Source organism: Triturus cristatus, chromosome 7 (genome assembly GCF_964204655.1).
Source record: "Triturus cristatus chromosome 7, aTriCri1.1, whole genome shotgun sequence".
Taxonomy (NCBI): Eukaryota; Metazoa; Chordata; class Amphibia; order Caudata; family Salamandridae; genus Triturus; species Triturus cristatus.
In genome coordinates, this window is record NC_140590.1 from 1,273,538,925 (window position 1) to 1,273,552,846 (window position 13,922).

The 13,922-nt window shown below is 50.2% G+C and overlaps 1 protein-coding gene across 4 annotated transcripts in view; it reads left to right on the top strand.

The window, feature by feature from the left end:
* Nucleotides 1–13,922, top strand: part of TAOK2 (TAO kinase 2) — an 867,950-nt gene that overhangs the window by 307,320 nt on the left and 546,708 nt on the right. The gene's annotated exons all lie outside the window — the stretch shown is intronic.

A 13,922-nucleotide genomic window follows, 5' to 3' on the forward strand; every position in this document is an offset into this window, starting at 1 on the left:
GGTGCTTGCTCGGAGGACCACCGTCTTCTCCTGCAGGAAGAAGTCCTGAAGTTGTTTCAGAAAGGGGCGATAGAGGTGGTTCCGGAGCAGGAGAGGGGTCAGGGATGCTACTCCCGGTATTTTCTGATCCCGAAGAAGGACGGCAGATTGCGTCCGATACTAGACCTCAGAATCCTGAACTTTTACCTGAAACAGGAAAAGTTCAAGATGCTCACCCTTGCGCAGGTTCTTCAGGCGCTGAATCAGGAGGACTGGATGGTGTCGCTCGACTTGCAGGATGCGTATTTTCACATCCCCATTCTGAAGTCGCACAGGAAGTATCTCCGTTTCACGGTAGGGTCGCAACATTATCAGTTTGCGGTCCTTCCGTTTGGTCTTACTTCGGCACCTCGAGTCTTCACAAAGGTGATGGCAGTGGTGGCAGCCCATCTCAGAAGATCGGGAATTTCGGTTTTCCCTTATTTGGACGACTGGCTGATCAAGGCGGAGTCGTCGGAGAAGGTGCTGTGTCATCTGCAGGATACAACTCGGCTGTTGTACAGATTGGGTTTTTCGATCAACGTGCCCAAATCTCACCTGGTGCCCTCTCAGCGCAACCTGTTCATAGGTGCGGTACTGGACACTACTGTGTGTCGAGCATTCCCTCCTCCTCAAAGGATTCTCGACATACAGGAAATGATTCCTTTGTTTTTCAGCGGAGCGGTTGTTCCAGTTCTGAAGGTCCTTCGCCTGCTCGGTCTGTTCGCTTCCTGCATACTGTTGGTCAACCATGCACGCTGGCACATGAGGGCGCTCCAGTGGTGCCTCCGCAAGCAGTGGTATCAGCACAAGGGAGATCTCAGGGAGTCTGTGAGGATCTCCAGAGAAGCTGCAGCGGAGATGTCTTGGTGGAGCGTGGAGGGCAATCTGTCCCAAGGGAAGCCCTTCCATCTACCTCCATCGGTGGCCACGGTGATAACGGATGCATCCACCTTAGGGTGGGGTGCTCATCTGGGGGATCTGGAGATCAAGGGTCTTTGGTCTCCAGAGGAAAGGTTGCTTCACATCAACCTTCTGGAGTTACGGGCGATACGCTTGGCGCTCAAGGCCTTCCTCCCTTCCCTTCGCGGTCAGTCTGTTCAGGTTCTGACGGACAACACTACCGCGATGTGGTATATAAACAAGCAGGGAGGAGTGGGGTCTCTTTGTCTGTGCAGAGAGGCCCTGCGTCTATGGTCCTGGGCTCAGGACCATCGGATTTGTCTGATGGCAAATCATCTGGCCGGGGTGCTGAACGTTCGTGCGGACAGTCTCAGTCGGCAGTTCTCTGCCGACCACGAGTGGAGGCTCCATCCGGAGGTAGTTCGTCACGTCTTTCGGACGTGGGGAACTCCTCGGGTGGATCTGTTTGCCACTTTCGAGAACGCGCACTGCCTGTCATTCTGCAGTCTCCAGTATCCGATGCAGGGGGCGTTGGGAGACGCGTTTCAGTTGAGTTGGGGCTCACGACTCCTTTACGCGTTTCCTCCCATACCCTTGATTCCTCGGGTTCTGAGGAAGGTTCGCCAAGACCGGGCCCAAGTTATATTGATCGCCCCGGATTGGCCAAGAAGGGTGTGGTACACAGATCTTCTCCACCTCTCCTCGTGCCCTCCGCTCCGTCTCCCTCTGAGGGCAGACCTCCTCTCGCAGTCGGAGGGGCAGGTTCTACACCCCCACCTCCGGAGCTTACACCTTCATGCCTGGAGATTGAACGGGGCAACCTGAATTCTTTCTCTCTCCCGCCAGATGTGGTGGATGTTATTTTATCGGCCAGGCGACACTCCACCAAATCCATATACTCCTATAGGTGGTCTAAGTTCGTTCTCTGGTGTGGAGAGAGGTCGATTGATCCCTTGAAGGCTCGTTTGTCTAACATTCTGCAGTTTGCTCTTTCTCTTGCCCAGCAAGGCTTTGCTGTGGCCACTGTAAAGGGATATTTATCGGCTTTGTCGGCTTTCCTATGCCTGCCGGATCAGCCGTCCTTATTTAAGTCACCTATTGTGCTTAGGTTTCTCAAGGGCCTTACGAATAAATTTCCTCCTACTCCCTTTATTGTACCTCAGTGGGACTTAAACCTTGTACTGACTTATCTTATGGGTTCTCCTTTCGAGCCCTTACATAAGTGTCCCTTGAGACTGTTGTCTTTTAAGACGGTTTTCCTCGTTGCAATCACCTCGGCAAGGAGAGTAAGTGAGCTTCAAGCTCTTAGTTCAAAACCCCCATTCTTGACTGTGCATGCTGAACGAATGGTTCTCCGGACCAGGGCTGCGTTTTTGCCTAAGGTGGTAACTCCCTTCCATCTGGGGCAGTCCATTACCCTTCCTACCTTTTATCCTCCCCCTCACCCTTCCAAGGAGGAGGAGAGACTTCACCGCTTGGACCCTAAGAGGGCGGTGAGCTTTTACCTGGACAGGACTAAGGACTACAGGATTGATGACCAGCTCTTTGTGGGCTTTGCTGGCTGCAGAAAGGGTCGTGCGGTGCACAAGCGCACCCTTTCAAGATGGATTGTGCTATGCATCAAGATCTGCTACTCCCTAGCTGGTAAGGAGCCTCCGGAGGGTTTAAGAGCTCATTCCACTAGAGCAAAGTCTTCTACCTCTGCTTTGTCTAGGGGTGTTCCTGTGGAGGACATTTGTAGGGCGGCAACTTGGGCCTCCCTTCACACCTTTGCAAAACATTATTGTTTAGATTCTGAGGTGAGGAGGGACGGACATTTTGCCCGTTCCGTCCTTCAGGATTTTCTGGTATAGGGGGATGGACACCCTCCTCCGGGAGCGGGGACTGCTGTGGAATCTATTCACAAGGTGAGGAATCCACTGGCAGATGTATCCATCAGAAGAACAAGTTACTTACCTTCGGTAACGCTTTTTCTGGTGGATACAGTATCTGCCTGTGGATTCCTCACTGACCCACCCGCCTCCCCGTTGTCCATCCTTCTATTCCAGTGACTCTATGACGGTAGTTCTATTAATGATTTCAAATGTATTTATGACTGTTAAGGACATTGGGTTATTTCTAGTGCTTTGATGTTTCTTTTCCACACTGTGTGTGTTGATATGCATATTGTGTACTGTGTATGCTGTTTATGTACATATTGCTGTCAGTCCGTCCGTGTGCCTCGAAGGCACGGAAAAAAGGGGCGGAACTGACGTCATCACGCCGAGGAGGTCTTCTTATGGAGCCGGTGACGTCAGTGGAGTCGCGAGCGGAGCCGTGTCTCTGTGACGTCATCTTCGACCCCATCGGCGTGGACTGCTACAAAAGTTTCCGAATGTTGCTGGCGCAGGGGATATTCACAAGGTGAGGAATCCACAGGCAGATACTGTATCCACCAGAAAAAGCGTTACCGAAGGTAAGTAACTTGTTCTTTACACCAGTAAAAGGCAGATGTTACATTTCTACTGCTAACTCCGCTTATGGCCTGTTTTTGGAAGGCACCGCAGATTTGGCTGCTCGTTGAAAATATCGGGAAGTGGTGTTTTCGTGTTATTTTTGTACAGGAACACCTACTCTGCATATTATTTGCGTTTGTCGATGCTCTCATTTGTGGCATTTTTTTTGGGCAGGAGCTATTGCTGGAAAACTGGCGATATCGGCTGCTTTACCCAGGTTGAGAATGGAATGAAAAATTAAAATCACTAAAAACTATAGGTATAATGAACATTATAATTAGAAATTAACATTTAAAAAAACCTTTGAAATTAACTGAAAAAACCATAGGTTTTACAGATGTTCTAGATAGTTGGTTAACTCACTCGTACAAAAAACGAGAAATTCAAACGTTATAGTTAGCAGAGCTAACTATAACTTGCGCCCCTGCAATGCACTGCTGATGACGTCACTCATGACATGGTCAGTGACATCACTGATGACATCTCAAATGAGATCACTGATGACATCATTCACGTGATGCACCTCCTCACACCCTAATATAACCTTTGATACACCCAGTCTAAAATACAGACTACCATTTTCGAAACCGAAGACAAATCAATAGCAATGACTATATACCCACTGTCTAATTCCTAGCTGTACACATTAGTTAATTCACCCATAGTTACTCATACATGCAGTCACTCATCAATACAGCACTATTCTATGTACTCATACAGCTATACAAACACTCATACGCCGTCACTCATCCATAGTTATTGACACACCTAGCTAGTTATGTAAAGAATCAATAACACTGCCATTTACCCACCTATACAGTTATACATTCACCATCTAACCTATTCGTACAGATACGAACATATACTTACTCTCTTATACAATCACTGACACAAGCACACACATTTATACAGCCACTCTCACAATTACTCACTCACATATAGTCTTTTATATACTGCAACACTCGCATATACTGCCTTTCACATATGTAGTTACTCACACATATACCAATGAGACATACATTCACTCACCAACACACTGATACATTCTCACCCACCTATACAGCTATTTCCACATGCACTATTGAACCCATACACCCAGTAAATTATCCACTCACACATGTAGGCAGAAAGGCACACACCGCCCACCCACACAAACAGACACCCATACAGATACTCATGCAACTAATAAGTAACCCATTTAGACAGTCATGTACCTAATCATCAACCCATGCATCAGCTTACACAACAACTGAGAGGCTGATAGACATTCACACAGTTTAGTCACTAAACCATACATTCAGTAAGACACATTTAATCACTAACTTATACAGTCAGTCACACACCTATTAAATGCTCCACCCACACACTTATACACCAACTCATTCTTCAATACACCTTGGCATTAACCTATATAAATTATATTTAAACTTTACAGAAACACACATACACTGGATGATGTCATGAGTGATGTCACTGACCATGTCATGAGTGATGTAATATGTAACGTCATCAGCAGTGCATTGCAGGGGCGCGAGTTATAGTTAGCTCTACTAATTATAACGTTCGAATTTCTCTGTTTTTGTACGAGTGAAATGACCAACTAACTATAACGTCCCTGAAACCTATGGTTTTTTTCAGTGAATTTCAAAGGTTTTGTAAATGCTAATTTCTTACTATAACGGCTGTAAAACCTAAGATTTTTTCATTGAAAATAAATATATATATATATATATATATATAATATACACACATACATATATACATGTGTGTGTATATATATATGTGTGTGTATATGTGTATATGTATGTATATATATATATATATATATATATATATATATATATATATATATATATATATATATATATATATTCCCACTCGAGAAATCGGGCGAAAAGGATATCACACGAGCCCACAATGTTGATTCAGCAGGTAAAGTTTATTCCTGGCAGCTAGGACGACGCGTTTCAACCACGTCCGTGGTCTTGGTCACATGACCTCCGTCTCCACAGTGCAACTATTTAAAGATACAGTGAGATTGTCATAGACATAGTAGAAATGAGGAGACCTGTTTTACGTCACATTTCAAACAAATGAATAAGTGCAAAAATAAGTAAGTGCATAAATAAAATACATTACTGCAGTGTGTACAATAGTTGTAAGGATATTGTTGGTTACATAAGATGTCAAGAGTACATTTGTCATTTTACCAACAAGGTTTTCCAGTGGCATGGGTCGCTAGGTGGCGCACGACCAATATGGCCGCACGTCTGTGAGGCTCCTGCCCAGCCGAGCAGGATAACATACATTAACCCGATCCTCAGCCGGCGAAACGTATGACCGTGGGGTCCATTGTCTTGCGGAGGTGCTCCTGAACCGAACGGTACCGAACTTGCCAACTGGGAGGCTCCCGTTCTGGCGGTGGGTGCCGACGTGAACTTGCCCGGCCTCCCGCGCCTTGCTTCGGAGCTGAGAGGCGGACGATCGGAGCGGCAGGACCCAGGCGCGATCCTGGGGCCGCCCCTGCGGCGGTGTCTGGCCAGTGGGACCAGTGGAGCGACGTGGCTGACTATCCTGTTGCCCTCCGCCGAGGACCGGACGGGAGGGGCTATTGCCTCCGCCGTGGCGGGCCGAGTCGGACGGAGCTGTGGGCTGGGGCCCGAAGATCCGAAGGTACGGAGCTGGGGACGGCTGCCTGATGACGGCCCGGGAGGACTGCTTTCGTGGGCCTCCCCCCCCCGGTTGTAGCCTGGTGGGCCGCGGCGGTGGTGCTGCTTCTCGTGGGAAGCGGGCGGAGGTGCTTCAGCGGTTCTGCCGGGAGCGGCCATTTTGACGGCCGGCTGCTGGTTCCGTGAGCGGACAGTGGACCAGGAGCTCCGGTATGTAAAGCCAGCGAGCGGAGGGAGGAAGCTCGAGGATACAAGCCACCCCCCGAGATAATTCTCTTAGCGGCCACTGGCAGCGTGCACAGGGAGCTTGATTGGTGTGGAGCGGCCCTGCACTGCCAGTCGGTGGAGCAGGCGATACGAGTGGACGGGCACTGTTCTCTGGCGAGCGGCGGCCTTACTGCTGATCTCCCCGTCGTGTATATTGGGTGCCGCGCAGCCATACACCTGAGTCTGTGGCGGTGGGACGGAATTGCCCCCTAACTCCTCACGTGTGTGGATCACGAGGCTTGCAGGATGGGGCGCACGGACGCGAAGCAGGCCAAGCTACCTTTTGAACCACGCAAACCGCCTAAGTCGGTCTCGCAGGAGCAGGCTGACCAGGGCGCCTCGGACCCACAGGACGAAGACTGGAAAGCCCTCCTGCTGGGCATGAAGCACAGCCTCGCGGCCATTGGCACCAAACTTGACACGATGAATGAACGCATGGAGGCAGTAGTGCACAAACTAGATCAGCATGAGAAGCGGCTCAAAGAGGCCGTGACCAGAGTCTCCACGCTGGAGGATGGGGCCGCGTCCAGTCGGGGGCACATGATGCAAATGGACAAACTCTTGAAGATAATGGCGGACAAAAATGAGGATTTGGAAGCCCGTTCCCGGAGGAACAACGTCCGTATTCTTGGCCTGGCGGAGTCCACGAACGTGGGCCGTATGGAGGACTTTGTTGAGCGCCTGGTGGTGGAATTATTTGGCAGGGAGTCCTTCTCGGCGCACCTTACAGTGAAGAGGGCACATCGGTCTTTGGGGGCCCGACCTCCTCCGGGGGCCCCGCCTCGGCCGGTCATAGCCCGGTTTTTGAACTATCGGGACAGGGATGCAGTCCTCCGCCTAGCCAGAGAGAAAAAGCAAGTGCCTTATGCAAATACCACGCTGGCGTTCTACCCTGACTTCACTCAATCGGTCCAGGAGGCCAGGCGCAAGTTCTCTGCAGTCAAGAAGAAACTTCAGGAGCAGGACATCACATATGCTATGCTCTACCCAGCGAAATTGCGGATCACGCACAAAGGCTCACAGCACTTTTTCCAGACCCCGCAGCAGGTGGAGGAATACCTGGGGCACAATCGCCGGGTGGCTGCTGAGAACCCGGGGGCACGGAAGCGCTCTGGACCCGGACTAGAGCCTCCTTCGAGCTGGGAGCCCCTCTGGAACTCTGCTGAACTCTAACTGTTCTTGCTGGACACGCAGTTGGTGATGTATTGACTTTTCCTTGTTTTGCTAGGCTCCGACATGTAGTACTGCTCGGCGCCTCCCTGCTGTCCCGCGACCACTGCCCACTTAACGGTGGAGCGGTGAGTGGGTGTAAGTAAGGCAGGAGGGGGGTGGTCGTGAGCCCGCGTGTTCCCCTATGTGGGCATTCCCCGAAAGCCTGAAGTTGTGGGGTGGGCAATGTGAATCATTGTCGTTTGTTAGGGGGGGGGGGGGGAATTGTGTACTCGGCGAGTTGGGGTTGCCGATGTGGGAGTTGTTCAGTGGGAGGTTGGGTATTCGACACTTGGTTACTATGGACGATGCCATGTTGACAGCAGCAACAGCTACAGGTTCCTCAGGGGTACACTATGGCAGCTGACGAGCGCGAGCTCAGTAGATTGAAGATTGTAACATGGAATGTACGGGGTCTGAACAACCCTCGGAAAAAAAGGCGGGTGCTTGGATATTTAGATCGCCATCACATTGAGATAGCGTTGCTGCAGGAGACCCATCTCGGCCCCGGTGGTACCCCTTTATTTGCCTCACGCTGGGCTGCGCATCGCTGCTTTGCAAGCTACTCTAGTTATTCCCGCGGGGTGGCTATACTAGTTAAGCGAGGGGTGCCCTTTATCCCTGGGGGTATGGTGGCGGATGATGGCGGTAGATACTGCATACTTTGGGGGACGCTGTATTCGCATGGAGTGACGATTGCTAATTACTATGGGCCCAATAGCGACGATCCCCAACCCCTGTTCAAATTGTGGGATAGAGTGCAGGAGATACACTGCTTATGTCATCTGGGGCGGAGACTTCAACACGACATTGCAGCCGCGCTTGGACCGGTCCCGCGTTGCTACATCGCATTTCACACAAACACACAAGTTGTTGACTGATATCGTTGGGGATGGGCGATTGCTAGACTCCTGGCGGCACACACATCCTGAGCAGCGAGAGGGCACACATTTTTCGGCCGTCCACTCCTCCTGGGCCCCGATTGGATTATTTACTCCTGTCGGTTGGGATGGCACATTGGCTGCGAGATGCAACGCACCTTGCATGAACATACTCCGACCACTCCCCTGTATTGGTGACACTGCAAGTCCCCCTACAGCACTCCCCGTATTGTAGCTGGCGACTTAACCCCGGCCACTTGCAGGATGATGTCTTTCATGCAGAACTAGAACAAGATATTCGTGATTTTTTTTTAACGCAATGTCAAGTCGGTGTCGAGCATGACTGTGGTGTGGGAGGCCTTCAAAGTAACGGTGAGGGGGTGGTGCCTGTCCAAAGGTGGGGGCATCCTCAAGGACCTGAGAAGAGACCTCTCGGTTGGAGAGTGAGTTGAAAGCGCTGGAGCGGAGGGTTGGCGGGCGTGCGGAGGGAGGAGAAGTTGGTGCTGCCATGCGTGCCAAGCTGATGGAATTTGAGGTACTGGCAGATGGGGAGCTCAAATTTAGGGGGAAGCCATATATGGCCAGAAGGTATGGAGAGGGAGACAGGCCGGGCAAGGCCCTGGCTGCTGCAGTGCGCCCCCCCCCAGTTCTCCAACTACATTACGGAAATACAAGATGGGCAGGGTCGGATGCTTCGCAACCTCCCGGACCAGTTAGACACTTTCCGTGAGTTTTATAAAGCGCTGTAGACTTCCCAACGCGGCCATCCACTTAACCTGCCTGAGTATCTAGACGATACTGCTCTGGCTTGGCTGGGGGAAAATCAGCAAAAAATCTTGAACCTAGAATTAGAACTCGACGAAATCACGGAGGCCATCATGCAGATGAAAACCGGTAGGGCACCCGGCTCGGACGGGCTGCCGGTTGAGTTCTATAAAGCGTACGCTCCCATCTTAGCCCCCGTTCTGAAAGAGGTGTTCTACGCGGCACTTGAGGAGGGAGGTTTGCCTGAGACCATGCGCGAGGCCCTGATTACCTCCCTACTGAAGCCCGGGAAGTCTCCCACTTCTTGCGACTCCTACCGGCCCTTGTCGCTATTAAATTGCGACACTAAAATACTGGCTAAAGTATTGGCAACTAGACTAGGCCTCTTGATGCAACGACTGGTCCTCCCCGATCAGGCGGGATTCGTCCCCAACCGGGCGACGTCGCACAATTTGCGGACATTAGCCGCAGTGCTGCAGGATATAGACCCTAATAGCTCAGCAGTAGCTGTTTTTCTCGACGCCACAAAGGCGTTCGATTCCCTGGAATGGGACTACTTACTGGGTGTGTTGGAACGCATGGGTCTCCCGTATACCTTCCTTAACTGGATTAAGTTGCTCTATGGCAGGCCTGTTGCGTCAGTACTCTTAAATGGAGCTAGGTCTCCGCCTTTTGCTATTTCTAGGGGTACGCGGCAGGGATGCCCCCTATCTCCCATACTATTCGCCCTTGCTATCGAGCCCCTGGCGGCGAAGCTCCGCCAAAGACATAATGACAAAGCACTGATCTACCCAGCCCGGCAACTGCTCATTTCCCTGTACGCGGACGATATGACATTATATGTGCACCGACCCCAGCACAACTTAAACCCTATATTGCGGGAGATAACCAAATTTGGTGTGGTCTCAGGTGTACAAATCAATTGGTCAAAGTCGGCGGTCTTCCCTCTGACTGAAAATACTGTTCCATATCCTATGGATTATCCCTTGGTATGGGAATCGGAGGACTTGAAATATCTGGGTGTGCATATTACCAGAGATAGGGAAGCACTAATACGTCTCAATTATGGGACAGCTATGGACACAATTACTGATGCTGTTACTAAATGGTTGCGGCTTCCCCGGTCTATGGCGGGATGGATTTCACTGATTAAAATGATCCTGTTGCCGAAACTATTATATCTATTCGTTAATATTCCATATCACCCAGGGAGGGTCTTCTTCACTACACTGAAATCACAGCTTACTCAGCTTATCTGGGGTGGGAAGAAGGCGCGCTTGAACATGGCTACGCTTGTGTTACCATACCATCGGGGGGGGTTCGGAGTCCCTGACTTCGAATTATATTATTATTGTGCGCAAGCGCATTTTGCCACTTACTGGTTCCACCCGCTGCCTTTTATGCAACATTTGGCGGTCGAGGATGGATATATGTCCCCGACGCCCCCGTCTGGGTATCTCTTTACGACTGGGACAGGACAGACGCGGGACCCGTCTACTGTGGATTGCACCGTACGGGCCTGGCAGCGGTTAGCCCGCAGATTGGAGGCTCCCGTGATGTATTCGCCCAAGGTGGTATTGGCAAGAAACCCCCTGCTCCGAGTGACTGAGGAGGCTATCTGTCGGAAACTGTTGGATACCCTGCAATACATTACTTGGGGGGGGGGGGGGGGGGACCTGTATTTGGCGGGGCAGTTCCGCACGAGAGAACAGTTTTTTGGCACACATGAACCGACTGTACAGGACACGTTTTTGTACGCCAGACTTCGGCAAAATGTTAGGGCGGTAACCCCGGAGTTCCCCGCGGAGCCGGATATATTTGCTCCGCTGCATGCTTTCTTGCAGACGTCTTTTCTCCCCCCCCCCCCCCCCCGGCCCCCGCCATGCCATTTCGCTACTGTATAAACACGTGCAGGAGGCGGTGCCGTCTGCTCCTAGCCGGGCCCGTGGCGAGTGGGATGCAGACTTGGCTAATCCGTTGACAGATGAGCAATGGGACTTTAGTTGCAGACAGACCATGGCTATCACCGGCAATAATAGGCTGCGCCTTATCCACTTCAAGTTTTTACACCGGCTGTATTATACCCCAGCTAAACTGTATGGGTTTGGGCTACGTGAGAATGATTGTTGTGTGGGATGTCGGGAGCGGACTTTGCACATCTGGCCTGGAGTTGTCCTGCGGTGGCTGAGTTTTGGGAGTTGACATTCGCTGGTCTTTCCAAAATGATTGGGATACAGGTGCAGCCATGCCCCATGCTTGCTCTGTTGGGGCTGATTACCACCGTCAATACTAAATATAAGAAATTCCTGGCGATGGGGCTGCTCTTGGCTAGGAGGCAGGTGGCGTGTAGATGGGGCAGAGGGAGCGCCCCTAAGTTTAAGGAGTGGATCACCTCAATGGTTACATGGCGGGAACAGCTACACGGCTATGCAGATCTTCTTCCGTTAAATTCGCGACCGAGAGATATCTGGGGTCCTTTAACCACGTACCTGCTGGCACAAGGGGAGGGGCGGGAGAATGCGCACACAGATGCTCCACTGGAGGGGGGAGATGGGCAGGGGCTTCAGGCCATGCACAAGCGATCTAGCTGGGCGCCCACGTTGGGGGTGACCTAGCCGCCCGGATGTACTCTTAATGCTGAGCAATGGCGTGGGGCTACCAAGGCTGGGGAGGGCCATGCCGGTCTGTCCTGAGGGGTGGAGGGGGGGGGGGGGGTAGTTCCCTGCCGGGATGGCCGAGACATCTGGGACCTTTGAGACTGTCACCTCGGGATTGGAGGATGGAGGGCGGCGAAGGACAATACTGAGTACTATACCTGTTTGGACTCATTGACGAACTTATGTGGCTGTATCGTCATTATGTTAAGGCGGGAGGGGGGGGGGGGATGATTCATTTGTTCTAGGGTACGTGGAGGGACGCCAGAGGTTGGCGGTGCCTCAGTCCACATTATGCTGCCATGCTTATTCTGCTGTACCATGCAATGTGTCAAAGGTTTTGTAAACTTAAAAAAAAAAAAAAAAAAAAAAAAAAGTTTTCCAGTGGCATGTCTGTCTGCTGTCAATGACTAGGTACATTGGTTGCAAAAACAATTAGATGTGCTCTAGTGCCCTTGAAATTCCAAACAGGTGTGCCTAGTTTCCTGACAGGAGTCCTACACAGTGACTGTATAGTACCATGGTGTGCTATTTCAAAAGAAGTGGCTCGTAGTTAGGGCAGCCGCCACAGACTCCAGTGCTCATATCTCTATTTCGGACCTGATTCTCAGGATTCACTTGCGCAACACCCTCCTGTAAGAGGAAAATATGACAGTGCACATTTAGTCACATTCCTGTGCGAGCAAAGATATGACAGTTGGTGTGTATAGTATCGTAACTTGTCATTTATAAGTCATATGATAATGCAGCTCATACCACCCAGTGTCCTAATGGTTTGTTAAAAACAAGTCACAGGGCCTGCAGTAGTGACGTTTAAAAAACAGGGCTGAATGTTTGATGGTGAAGGGTGAGGGGAGGGGGAGGTGAGTGCATCAGTAAGACATGATTCAGTTACATAACAGGTGATATTTACATCATTATAAGTGACTATGCATTTCCTCATCCTGGTTCAGGCCATACGTAAATTTGGTACCAGCCAGGAGGATAAAGCGTGATTCACGTTTGCGGAGTGAGGCAATACGATTGCCTCCTCTGGGATTGGGGCGCACCGTATCCAGTCCAAAAAATCTGGCTTTGGTCCAATCTGCCTCATGTTATCTCTCAAAATGCCTAGCAGTGCTGTAGCTGTGGTCTTTATTCGTGATTGCGCGCCAATGTTCAAGGATGCACTTTTTCACTGCAAAGGTGGTGGACCCTATATACCAAAGACCACAAGGGCAGACAATGGTGTACACAACAAACTCTGTATTGCAGTTAATCAGTTGCGGTATCCTCCATTTGGTTTTAGTCCTCTCAAGGAAGGTCTCGGTGACATTGTCACTGTACTTGCAGGCCTTACAATTTCTGCATATGCAGAACCCTTTGGTTTGCTGTAACCAGTTATTCTTGTTGATATGGAGGTGACTCTGTACCAATATGTCCCTGAGTGATGCATTTCTTTCGTATGTGATGGATGGTGTGACTCCTATAAAATTACGCAGAATGGGGTCTTGTCTGAGGATATCTCATCTGTTTTTAAGGATTTTGCGGATCTGGTTTGACTGGATACAGAATTTGGTGATGAATCTGGTGGGTTGTTTTTCCTTAACCGGTTTCATACCCTTGGTTCTGCTCTCCTCAAGGATCTCCTCTCTACACTTGGTTTCTACTCTTTTGAAGTACACTCTATCTTTGAACCTTTGTTTCATTTCCTGTTTGGTTTATGTGAATGATTCCTCAGAGCTACAGTTACGTTTAGCTCTCTGAAATTCACTGTATGGGATTCCGCATCTGAAATGGAGTTCCCTGCTGTGTTTTTGCGGAATAGATTGGTACTTATCCTCGCTTTTTGTATGAAGAGTCTCAGATCTAGAAAGTCAACAGAAGTTTGGCTGTAGTGTCTGGTGAATCTTAAATTAACATCATTACAATTCAAACAGTCAATTAACATATTGAGGTCACTTTCAACTCCTTTCCACACAAAGAAGTTATCGTCTATGTATCTCAGCCACTTAGAAACATTGTAAACCCACTTTTCAGTTTGTTCATTCCAGAGCCCCTGCTTCTCCCACTAGCCTACCA